Genomic DNA, 13,063 nt, shown 5'->3' with positions numbered 1-13,063 from the left:
CCTTCCCAAAAAAATTTCAAGAAAAGTTCTTGAAAATTAAAAGCTATCGTACCTAAAGATTGTGGCCATTGGACTCCTAGTACAACATCTGCACCACCTATTGGAATGGAAATCATTGGACTATTCAAGACATATTCTCCCATAGATATCTTGATATTATGGCACTTTCCACAGAATTTTATAGTTCCTCCATCTGCAACCATTACTTGACACTCTGGTGTTAGATATAGGAAGCAATTCAATTCCTTGGCTATCTTACAATGAACAAAATTATGGGTACTACCCGAATCAATCAAAATTACTACCTTTTTCTTCTTGATATGCCCTTCTATCTTGAGAGTTTGAGGAGTGGTAGTTCCTGTCAAAGAATTACAAGATATGGTCAAATTCATTTCTTCTTTCTGTGGGATTGGTTCTTGGTGTATATCTTCTTCTTTTGACGTTTCTTGTTCTTTTCCTTACTCCTCTTCCCCATCTATGTAAATTAATTTATTCTCAGCACACTTATGACCTTTAGTGTGTTTTCTATCACAATTGTAACAAAGCCCTTTTGCTCTTTTTTCTTCCAATCGTGTGTGGTGTCAACCTTGTAGGTGGTGAAAGGTTATGAGAAACAACACTTCCATCTTTATAATTGTGAGTGGTAGGCTTCATTATTGCCATAATTTTGCTTCCCATTTTTCTGCCAACCTGACTGCCTTCTTCAATGAATCAGGTTCCCAAAGGCGAAGATCATGTTGGATGTTATCCTTTAAATTCCCTATGAACACATCAATCTTATGCTTCTCTAGAATATATTTTACCTTTATATTCAACTTTTGGAAGTCCTCAATGTGCTTCATCATTGAACGCTTTTGTTTGACATTTATCAATTGGCTAAAAAAGGTGTTGCTCTTTGTATCCTCATAATGTGCTATCATTTCCTCCGTGAAAATTGACCAAGTGAGAAGTGGTTTACGAGAACAAACCTCTCTATACCATACAAATTGATTCGGTTCTAAATATAAAGATGCAATACGTACCTTTCGTGTGTTTTGCACATTATGTAGATCAAAATATTTCTCCATTTGTAGTATTCGTGTTATGAGATCCTTGCCATCAAAATTCCTCATATCTATCTTTGGAATATGTTGGATCTTTAATCCAACGTTAGATTCTATGAAATCATGATTAACATTACTTTTGTTCTCATCATGAGTTTCTTCTACTACCTTTTCGCCATTAGGAGGCCTTTCTTGTAATAGCACTACTACGCCAAGGGCACTTTTAATAAATTTTTTAAGACAAAAGAAGTCTTTTGTCTTAAAAAATCACTTTTTATTTTAATTATTTTACATTAAAATTTAATATCAATTGAATTGTCTTAAAGATAAACTTTAATACAAAAACAATTTGATACAAAAATATTTTAAGACAACTTTATATTTAAGAAAAAAGTAGTTTGAGACAAAAATATTTTAAGACAACGTTATATTTAAGACAAAAATAATTTAAGACGGAAATTTTTTGAGACAAAACTTTATATTTAAGACAAAAATAGTTTTAGACAAACATTTAAAGACAAAATTTTATATTTAAAACAAAAACAATTTAAGAGAATTACTTTAAGACAAAAACAATTTAAGACAAAATTATTTTAAGACAAAACTTTATATTTAAGACAAAAACAGTTTGAGACAAAAATATTTTAAGACAAAAGTTTATATTTAAGAAAACAGCCACTTTAGATGAAACCAATTTAATATAATTAAGACATAAACATATCAATTTAAGACAATATTATCTAACCACTGCAAAATTAACTCTCACAGTGCGCCCTAAGTCCACCAGCTTGCAGGCAACTACTATCTTGCACCTATACTGAGGTTGTTATTTTACTTACCATTCACGTTATCTTATATAAATACAACGATTTGTTGGGCTCTTTGTTTTGTGGGGGTAGTCGACTAAGAAGAATGCGACAACTTTTATTGACAAGATTTCTCAGACATCAATTCCTCTTCTTTCCCTTTCATATTGGCTGATACGATTAGAGACAACTTGTCTATCATTTCATTCGGTACTGCTACACAGAGGGGGATTTTAAGACAATTTTTTAAGAGAAAATAAATATTTTGTCTTCAAATTTTCAATACAAGGCGCTAGTAAAAAAAGGTAAAGGTAAAGGATTAGGGGTCCATCTACTAGCATTCACCAAGTGGTTGGTTTACCATGGTTGTGAAGTGATATTCAACAAAGGAAAAGTGTTCCTAAGACACATAGCCATGGGGCAGGTGAAGCAGATCGGGGTTCATGCGAAGAACCTGTATAAGCTAGATGTGGAAGACTGTGCTGGATTGAGAAGTAAGGCAGAGAAAGTGTAGGTCGCGATGTCGATGAACTTTGGCACAAAATACTTCGTCATTTGCATCATGTTACCTTGAATATTATACAAAAAATAACCATTGGCCTCCGTAAAGGAGCACTTAAGTAGTAGGATATATGCAAAGGATGTATGTTGCAGAAGTACACAAAATCCACATTCCATGATCGGGACAACAAAGCACATGCAGTCCTAGAAAGGATCCACTATGATGTTTATGGACCTTTCTTGACAACCTACACTATCAGACACAAATAATTTTTCGCTTTTATTAATGACTTCTCACAGAAGTGTTGAATCTTATTCATGTGGAAGAAATATGAGGCATTCTCCAAGTTCATAGAATTCAAGACACTGGTTGAAAAAGAAGCTAGTAAGAAGGTGAAGGTTCTGTTTTAGTGACTACAACACCCTCCAAAATTTTGGCCTGGACTTAAATTTCAAAGCCTACAATGGATATTGTGATCCATCATTCCTTAGTCACTTAATAGTAAGTTGATGATCCCAAGCTCCCCTTTTCGATCTTAATATTTTTTCATGCTTTTATCTTTACATAGAATATGTCATCTTTGGGCATGGGGGTTATCGCTTGTCATGCAAAGGAAGGTTTGTTTTGATTCAAGGGGAAATCTTTATGAGAATGGGTTGTCCTCACCACATAGACATGTTTCACACTCATTTCACACACTCTTACACAAGTGTTGCCTTTATCCTCCCAAATACTATCATCGAAGCCGCACTGGTCATAAGCTACCAAAACGATTGTTGCATAAAGCGAAGTATGAGTTATATGTTCTGGATGGTCTATGTTGTATCGCAAAGTTTTCGAGTGTTTTATCGTAGTCAATTTTTATCACTGTTCACATCAGTTCCACTGATCCCACACTTAGCTAAATTTTGGAATCTCCTTAGCAACCTAGCCTCATCCAACTTTCCTGAACTGCGCACTTCACATATGTAACCCTAAAGCTTTTCGCTTACCTGTTGGAACTATGCAATGCATAGAAATCCCAACCTCCCTTAGCATTCAGAACTGCGTCGTGATTTCCTCCAATGTCCTTCCCTCAACTGGAACCCACTATCTCAAGAAACTGTGCAGTTTTGTCCCTTGACTACCTAGTCTGCCTTGAATCTTGAAATTGTGTAGATGTGTCCTCCTAGGGCCTCATCCCATAGCAGTGCCTTGCATCCTAAAACTATGTAAATGTTTCCTCCCAAGGCCTCATCTCGCAATAGTCACTACCCGTTGAAACTACACAATTATGTCTCTTAGGGGCCACGAAGAAAGATGACGTGATAGATGACTCTCAAGGAGCTGAGGAGAAAAATAAGCAGACCAAGCATGGGGGCGACACTGAAAAACCAATATTATATAACGTGCATTCATATTGGGGCATTAAAAATGGAAAATTCACAAAATAATATTGGGGTTATAATGAGGGCATTAAAGTTTTTAATATACCATACAACAATATATATACCCTAAGGTATTTTTTATACAATTTTTTGGGCAAGCAGAGGGAAAAACATCGGGCTACACACATGGGTGGAGGGAAAAATATTGGGTTACACGCACTCGGCTACACATAGGGGCAGAGGGAAAGAGTTGGAAATGATTCATTTTGGATTCGAGGTCGAGTTAAACCAGTCTGCAACCCTAGGAAAAATATCGGTCTACACACACTCGGGCGGAGGGAAAGAGTTGGAAATGATTCATTTTGGAGTCGATATGGAGTCGAGCCTCTCTGAAACCACTCTGCAATCCTAAGCATTTCTGCTTTTGAACCCTAAGAGGAGCTGTGTTTCTGAGTTTGAATGAGATAGGACCAATCCTCAAATCCTCACCCTGCCTCTTGCTTGTTCGAACTCGTGTCCAACTACCCTAGTTCTCTATAACAAACACATCACATGTGTCATAGTAGTGGGCTTCTTCAACTGCAGTGAGAACATGAGTGAGACCTACCAACAAATACCCGGTAAGTAGGTAGGAGCACTTGGATGGATGGATACTACTTGGAAAGGAAGGCAACGCAGGCTTTTGCCACTGTCGATCAATCCAGAAAATCAAGATGAGGTGGGGATGATCAATGAAATGGATACTCAGTTACAGAAAGAGATACAGAAGGAGATGTGTTGCCATACTAGGTGGGTAGTGAGATTCATCGAGTTTAGTTTTGTCTAACCACCTTTCTGCCTTTCCAGCTTGAGTGAGAACTACTACTTTCATTCAAATCTCTAAGCATGTTTTCTTGCTTATACAACCAAGCTACCTTATTTTCACCCACCTAGCTACTCTCTCGTTCTCATTCTGGAGGGAGTCCATAACCTAAAATTAATGTGTTTTGTCCAACTACAGTAACCTTCAGGATCAAGGATTTAAAAAATGACGGGTTCTACGAACACCCAACACAAACAGAATAAGAGGTGAGGAGTCGGCTTGTGGAGTGAAACAAGCAGTATTAGTAGTCGATTCAGAGGAGTTGGCTTGTGGAGTGCAACAAGCAGTATTAGCAGTTGATTCAAAGGAGTCAGCTTGTGGAGTGAAACGGGCAGTATTAGTAGTTGATTCAGTGGAGTCAACGAATCTCTATAATATACAGGTACATCATTAAATAATTCTCTTGGCTCCTTCACAAACATGCTATCAATTTCGACTTCTTTTAAGAAAAATTGATAACTTGAGACTTCAGAATTTTAGCTTCTTCAATTTGGATTTTGACTTTGCAAAACATTCTCATAACTTTCTTCGTGTAGCTTGAACTTAAAAAACTTGGTAACCTTTGACAGTGGTCTCAAAATAGGACTAATGCCCAACATAGACCTTCAACTAATGCATAGGACTGGATTTTTTGGAGATTATCCTTCTAGGGCTTATGCACAGAACCATACACAAATTTCGAACTATAGACAAAGGGTTTTACTCCTTTATAGGATTGATATAGTTGCCAATAGGAGGGCCTTAAGTTCCTTGAAAAACTAGAACAATCCATTCTTAATAATTTCACTGATCAGTAATGTACATACCAAAGTCTGTGTAGATGTGCATAAATTCGGTGATTTGGAAGATTCAAACCTAGGTGGAACCTTTTTGTTTTTTGCTCCAATGTGAATAGGTGTGGCTTCTATTATGCTACTAGATAATTCCTTTGACTCTTCACAAATATGGTCCTTACGGATTTGCTCTAATAAAGAAGGTTTGCAATCTTGATTGTAGAGATAAGAGGACTCTATTGATTTCTTCTTTTCATTGTTCAAGACTTGGGGAAATTGGTGTACAAAATAGAAATACTTGTGTTCCTCTAGAGCAACAAATTCATCATTGAGGATTTCATAACTTGTGTAATGTTGGAACTCATTATCAGAAATGCCAATGTTTGGTACAAAATACTTATTGCTGTTATATTTGGAGCAAAGTCTCTCGTCCTCAGAGGGATATTCTATTCTCAATTCTTGTGACAAGTCTAGAGAGGTTATTCCAACACTTTTATAACATGACACAGTCTCAAAACCCTCATGAAGGATGCTTGTGAAGGGCTCAGAAGTGGCTCGGAATCAAACTTCCCCTCTTCTTTGTGATCACCAGACATCGACAGTCCATGCAAGTAGTGTATAGGACTTGCCTCTACCCAACCCAAAATATATGGTCTGATGATTGATCCATACTAATGAGAGGATCATTATGAGTGTCCAGGCTTATGTTTTCATTATTATGATTATCATGTAGATAAGCCATAAGAGAAGGGAGTGTTCTTGTTTTTATTTGTGAGCATAAATCTCACGCCAAATTCATCTTAAAACTACTACTACTTTCTTCTTCTGTATCTGCAACACTGTTTCCTATGGGGCAACCAAAAAAAACATCACCAACCTGATGCTAATCCTCACTAGAAAAAGTGACACATGTATCATTTGAAGGTGGTGTAATAATTCCATCACATTTTTCATGTTGGTACTCATTTATGTGTTAAGCAATCACTTTAGATGCTAAAATGGCCCTCCTTCCTGTCATTTTTTTTGCAAGGTTGTTTTTGTTACAAATATATAGTGTTTTCATATTCAAATTTTGAGCATAATCCCTTTTCCATATATGCTCCACTTTCATCCCCAACAATGTTATCATTTCCTTCAAAAAGACCAAGGAGGCCTTCCTCTTGTAGGGTTGTCAACAACTCTTGATATGTACCATCAAATTTCTGAACCTTGGGTGGCAATGTTTGAGGAAGATTTCAACTAGAGATTTGAGAGAATGTTTCTTGTTTGGGCTACAAGAATTATTCAGCTAGCCACCATGCCCTTGTCCTAAAGAAAGCATAAATAACCTTATCATGGAATCTTCATGTCTTTCCATCAATTCTCATATATGCTTCTAGGACATGTGGGGCTGTAGAAAAAGAGTTCCCCTCAAACTGTGGAAGGTCCTTGCTATAGCTAGGAGGATAAATTATTAATGAAAGAAGCTCCTAACTTAAGAGACACATAAGGTATTTCATCATAATTCATTCATCTCAATACCAAAATCACATAAAGAAACTACTTGCATGCAATCAAAGGAAACTAGTTTCAATTCATCATTTTAGTAGAAGGGATGCTCAACTTGAACACTTGTTTTTCCAAATTAATAAAGTGATGAATAAGCTAAGAACTAATGAAATCAATCACCATACATTAACCATAAAGCAATATGAAATAAAGCTTTGAAAAACCAGTTCTACAATAACCAGATTACAAGAAATAAAACTAGTTAACAAGGAAGTGTACTTAGCTTGGAATGGGGGCCCTCCACCCTTGCCTTGCACACTTGAGAAGTGATATCAGAAGCTCAAATTCAGTCACACATCCATAGCATTGAACAAAAAAATAATAATAGCACAAGTCTTCAAATTAACTCTCCAATCCAAAAGTGTCTCAGCATAAAAGTATAATAAGTCAATACATAAGCCATCAAAGTCTTGGCTCTTAAATAAGAAGTCTCATGAAACAAACTGATCTATATTCACTCAAACAAACCCATATACTCTTATCCATCTATCTAAGTCGAATTCATTACTCCCATCCCAAGAAATATGACCAATCCCATAGAATCTCAAAACTGCCCTATTTCTATGGGATTTCTGAATGACTAGTCATGATTGACTAGCACCAAATTGGCCTAATAAAGCTTGTTCTGTTCGAGCTAAGTATAGTTTGCTTAGTCCTAGTTCCCAAGCTATCCATCCATGCATTCAATTCGTGCCCAAGTGTCCTACAACCACATCAACCATAGAGCTATTACGGGAATTTCTGAATCTGCAAATTTTGCACTTAAAACCAAACTTTCATAAAAACTTTACAATTTGAAAAATTAAAATTGAATACGTGAATGGATATCAAATATGCATCAAAAGGGGATGACTGAAGGGAAAATGGATGGCAAATAGATGGATTACTAAGTTTCTTAGAGCAAAAATAAGACCAAACTAAGGCCCAACATCTCTCCCTTGCTTATCATCAAGCATGTCCCCATGCTTGCTTACTCCTCTTTGATCTTCTTCTTTCTGTAGTAGATGTTGTACCTGTAGATGCTTCCTGTTGTGCTGCCCTGACCAAAAAATCCAAACCCGAGTCATGTCTTTTCCTGAACAAAGCTTCTTTTACCTTCTGTTTTTCATACTTTGCCTACCACATATTCTTTTCCTTTAACCATTTAAATGCTTGCTTAGAAAGTAGATCATTTTCCATTTTAGTCTCCCTAGCTCTTCATTTATCTTTTCATTTGCCTTGAACAACTTAGTATTATCCTTCCTACTTGCCTTGTTTTCCTCTTTTAATTGTTTTTCCAGGATTTTACTAATTTCTAATTGGTCAGTTAAGTCCCCGATTCTTCCCAAATTGATTTCTTTTTCAAAATCTTGTGTTGTTTTCATTAATGATGCTACTGCTGCACCATCATATGAAGAATCCCTCTCAAATACTTCTTGTGCAATGTCATTTTCTTCCTGTTTTCTTGGAGAATATGTATCTACTTCCTTGTCTAAGTCAATGGGACTTTTATTCCTAAATCTTCTAGGAATAGACATAACATATGTTTCATTTTCTTGCATGGCCATGCTATTTTGTTGTTTAGCTCTTGTTCTGGGATACAAGGGTGAACTCATCAATCCTCTATTTTCCTGCTCTATTTTATCCTGTACTTCATTAATCTGTTCAATAAACTGATTTTTAGACACGAACTCTCTCCATACTATGCCTTGTGACCTCACTTGATACTCAACTAGGATTTTGATCAATCCTTGGTGATAAATCTATCCTGCTTTAGGCCTGTGTTCATGTCTCACTGTTTCAATCATTCTCAAGAGGCTCCTATATAGGAAATATTGCAAGTTAATCCTATCCTGTCCCTTAATATGCTGTAGAAGCCTGACATGATACAGGTGGGCAACACTATATCCTCTATCACAAGTCAAAAACTTCTGGATGACCAAAACCAACTCACCCCATGGTTCATTGAACCATTCCCTTGGTATCCCCTTTTTTCTATCAAAAGTCCCTTTCCTATTCCTCTCAAGAAAGAAAGTCCATGCTTTCTCCTTGAAGTGCAGGCCTTTGTAATATTTCTCACCTATCATTGGTAGATCTAAAGCTTGGGAAAGGTATTCCTGAGTCACAGGAATAATAACATCTCCTACCCGTGTCTGGTCCTGACTGAAATTGTTTATAAATTCCCTGGTTATCTCTTGAGAGTGGCCATCAATTTTTTGTAAAAATCCTATCATTCCTGCTTGGTAAAGTTTTTCTATAGTTTCCTTCCTCCAGCTCTCTATCTGAAATTTTAGCTCTAGTCTGGCTGACATTGTTTCTGAAAACCAGTGAATGTATGCTTCTGCTGTTACTAATTTCATCTTGACAATACAAATTTTATGACTATTGTTCTTTCCAAAATGAAATTCTGAAAGTAGAGAAGCTTACCTACTTCTTCACAACAATTTAACTTTGATTTCCTCAGCCTCTGTTTACCCTTTCTCTGCAGCAGCACTGCTTTAAATCCTTGTTCAAGCAATCAAACACCTGTATATCCCTGTCAATATGCTAAACTCTGTTCTGGTAAACAAAATACATAAGAAACCAAATTTTCCATAAAGGGTCCTTAGTTTTCTAATGTATTTGTTTAGGCATTATTCTCATACTGTTCCATGTATGCCTATCACCCTACACTGTGTATATTGTCACCAAAATCAAGCAATATGTTTACTGTGTATATACAGTCATTAAAAACAAACAGTGTTTTTACTGTGTACATACAAGCTTTTAAAACTAGCAGTGCATTCAAATGGCTCTCGGCCTCCAACATAAAAATTTGAAAATCACCAAAATGCTCTCGGCCTGTTTATCTAAAAGCTTGAAAATCAACAGCGCTCGGCCTCAAAAAATTTGAAAAACCAAATAGCACATTTAAAATGGATTTTAAATGGCTCGGCCTTTACTCTCTTTGGCAATCAACAGCGCTCGGCCTCCTAAAAACTTAAACATTACACAGCTCTTTAAATGGCTCTCGGCCTACACAGACTTCAACCCATTGTTTTAACCAAAACAAAGACACATATTGGCAAAAGGTTCCAGAACAGAGACATGTTTGTTCACCATATAGTCTATTTCCATTCACAGGCATGTGATATATCAATCATATAAATAATGACATCAACCAACAGCGCGCAACAAAACAAGCATATCATCATAAAAATCACATCTTCGGCGCTATGAGCTAGACTCTGCCTCCTCTGTTTTATAGACTTTGTTTTGGTTTGCAATACTGCACTCCATTTTGGTTTACAAAACTTCACATGCGAGCCCCATACCACTAACGTGTTATCCATGCAACAAGTTTGAACTTAAATTGCTGCGCTATTTGCTAGTGTTTTATGCCATGATATACGCAGTGAATCTTATCACCATGTTTATTAACTGCTGTCAACCGACCTTAAGGTTGTTACTGCTGAAGTTAATGCGTGGTTTCGGCATTTTACCTGGCTGTCAACGAGCGCTGAGGAGTATTAAACGGCGCTCCGAATCCCTGTTGCTTCGTTCAGCTGACTGGTGGCAAGAGCAGGATCATTAATCATTAATCACAGGCAGTATACAATCACATCCCATGGTTGCCGAACTTAAACAAACCATACCGTTACCTGAATAGATCCCGAAAGTTCAGCGATCACTCGGCGTTATGTTCGGGACAATTTCCTTCTTATATCTTCTCAAACCCGCTTCAGTTTCCTTTTTACTAGCTTGCAGCTCCAAACTCAATCGTTCTGAGCTATTCGGCGATGAAGAATTTGTTTTGAACAGTGCAAGAACCATCGGTCAGTTCATGACCGTTTCATGGGTGTACTGTGCACTATGTTTATTGGTGCTTCAACGTATGGTTGATATGGTTGTCCTGTTGACCAGTCGCCCGACTGTGTCATGAGGATGGCCGAATTATATTTTCAATTTGAACGTATGCGCATAACTCCCTCCACAGCGCACAGTCCAATGGGAAATGGTCGCCATGCCACGGTGTTTACCCCGTACCTGTGTGCTGGCCTGCGTTATGTAATGCATTGATTTGGATTGTCGTTTCACTCATTGTGTAATGTCGTTTGATTTGGATGCTCTACCTTGGCTGCATGCAATATGATTGCCGCACATCATATAAACTATCGTGTGCTTATAACCTTGCTCGGCACTCATTCTCATATGCAATGATTTTAAACGATGCGCTCTTATGCAATGAGTTTGAGCGATGCGCAACTAACCTTTAGTCCATATGCAATACCCCGCTGCCACATATTCAATCATAGTTTTGACTTTGTACGCGGTCTTGCCACATGTATTGCATGCGGTCTTCTCTTTATTTTATGCGCTATATGCACCTTACCTTATATCAAAGTTTATGATATATGCATATTATCTTACTCCACCATTTTGACTATAGCGCATATATTGATATATGCATATTATAACCATTTAGACTATAGCGCATATATTGCATTTGTTTGTTTTTCATATGGCATATATAGCGCATGACTTATTTGGTTATATGCACATCTTTATAATTTTAAAATGTCCATCTTGGGTCATATTTAAAATTATCACCATTACTAATCCTTGAGTTGTATGTGCAGGTTGAAAAGTTGTCCCAGTTTGGTCTTTTTATGCTTCTAAAGAAAAATACTTAGGGGTTAATGATCATGAAATAATAGATATAGGATATTTATGGATATGAAATGGAATATGATGTATAAGGGTATAGGGTATGTATAGGGAATATAGGGTAGGGAATGATAATGAATATCCTCAGGTACTAATTCCAACTTAACAAAGACTAAAAATTTCTAAGAAAACTTTGAATTTTCAAGCACAAAATGACTATACATATACTCTCCTGGATGATGTCTGTACAAGTGGGATGAAATCAATTTATCAAATGTTGTAGATGGATTGAAAAGTAAACTTTATTGCTGCTCCTTGTTCTTCATGCTCTGGTTCTTGAATTGTTGTTCAGGTCCCTCTGTAACGATTTCTTGGTTCAGGTCCCTCTGCAATGATTTCTTGTTTCAGGTCCCTCTGTTGACAATACAAGATCCATATATACTTCAACTTTCCAGCTAAAGTTCTTGTGAAATTCTCCCCCTTGCTTAAGATTTGACTTGTCCTCAAGTCAGTTATCTGTGGAGAATTTCCTGCATTGAAATTATGTGAGAACAGTAGAACAAGAATAAGGAATTCATAGAGTCCAAGTTGCCCTGGTTTTCCCCTATGAATTTGTGTTTTCTTGGTGCCAGTTTCCTGGTTTTCACTAGCAAACAAGTTATTTATTTTTTATATGTTTTTTATATTTTATATTTTGTTTTTTATTTTTTTTATTATTATTCAGCTACAAGACTGGAAGATGGCTGAGCCTGGTGTGCCATGATTTCCAGTTCTGTATCCTCTACCAGTTGTTTCATAAATGCTTCCTTACTGATAGGCCTATTATAAACTTTGAGCCTATGTCCATTTACTACAAATGAGGTGGAGTCCTGGTCGATTGTCCTGATCTTTACTGCTCCATTGTCAAAGATTTCTTCAATTTCATATGGGCCTAGCCAGTGTGTTGTGAACTTTGCTTTGAAGTCTTTGAATTTGGAGTCAAAAAGTAATGCCCAGTCTCCCTTGTGAAATGTCTTAGTTTTGATATATCTGTCGTGCCACTTCATTCTTTGTTGTTGCACCAATGTGGTATGTTCTATGGCTTGCTGACGATGCTCATCTAGTTTATTCAGTTCCATGATCTGCTACTGTTATGCTTCAGACAGGTCTAGTCCTAGTTCAGCTACCAGTCTGTATGTGTGTATCTGAAACTCTATAGGCAATAAGGCCTCTTTTCCATATACCAACTGGTATGAACTAAAACTAGTTGTATTCATCCATGTGATTCTGTAGGCCTATAGTGCATCTTTTAATTTTTCAGACCAATATCTTCTGTTTCGCTGTACTGTTTTAGTCATGATATTTTCTAGGACTTTATTTGTTGATTCAACCTGCCCATTTTCTTGAGGGTGATATGGTGTAAACTTCCTGTGTTTGATCTTGTATTTCTCTGTTAGATCTCGTACCAGCTTTGATGTAAACTGTGCTCCTTGATCTGTTACAATTGTTTAGGTACTCCGTATCTTAAAAAGATTTATTCAAAGAGAAAGGTGACCA

Source organism: Pinus tabuliformis, chromosome 6 (genome assembly GCF_031772625.1).
Source record: "Pinus tabuliformis cultivar Carrire ecotype Pingquan chromosome 6, CPIR1, whole genome shotgun sequence".
Classification (NCBI taxonomy): Eukaryota; Viridiplantae; Streptophyta; class Pinopsida; order Pinales; family Pinaceae; genus Pinus; species Pinus tabuliformis.
Note: the sequence above shows the minus strand (reverse complement) of the source record.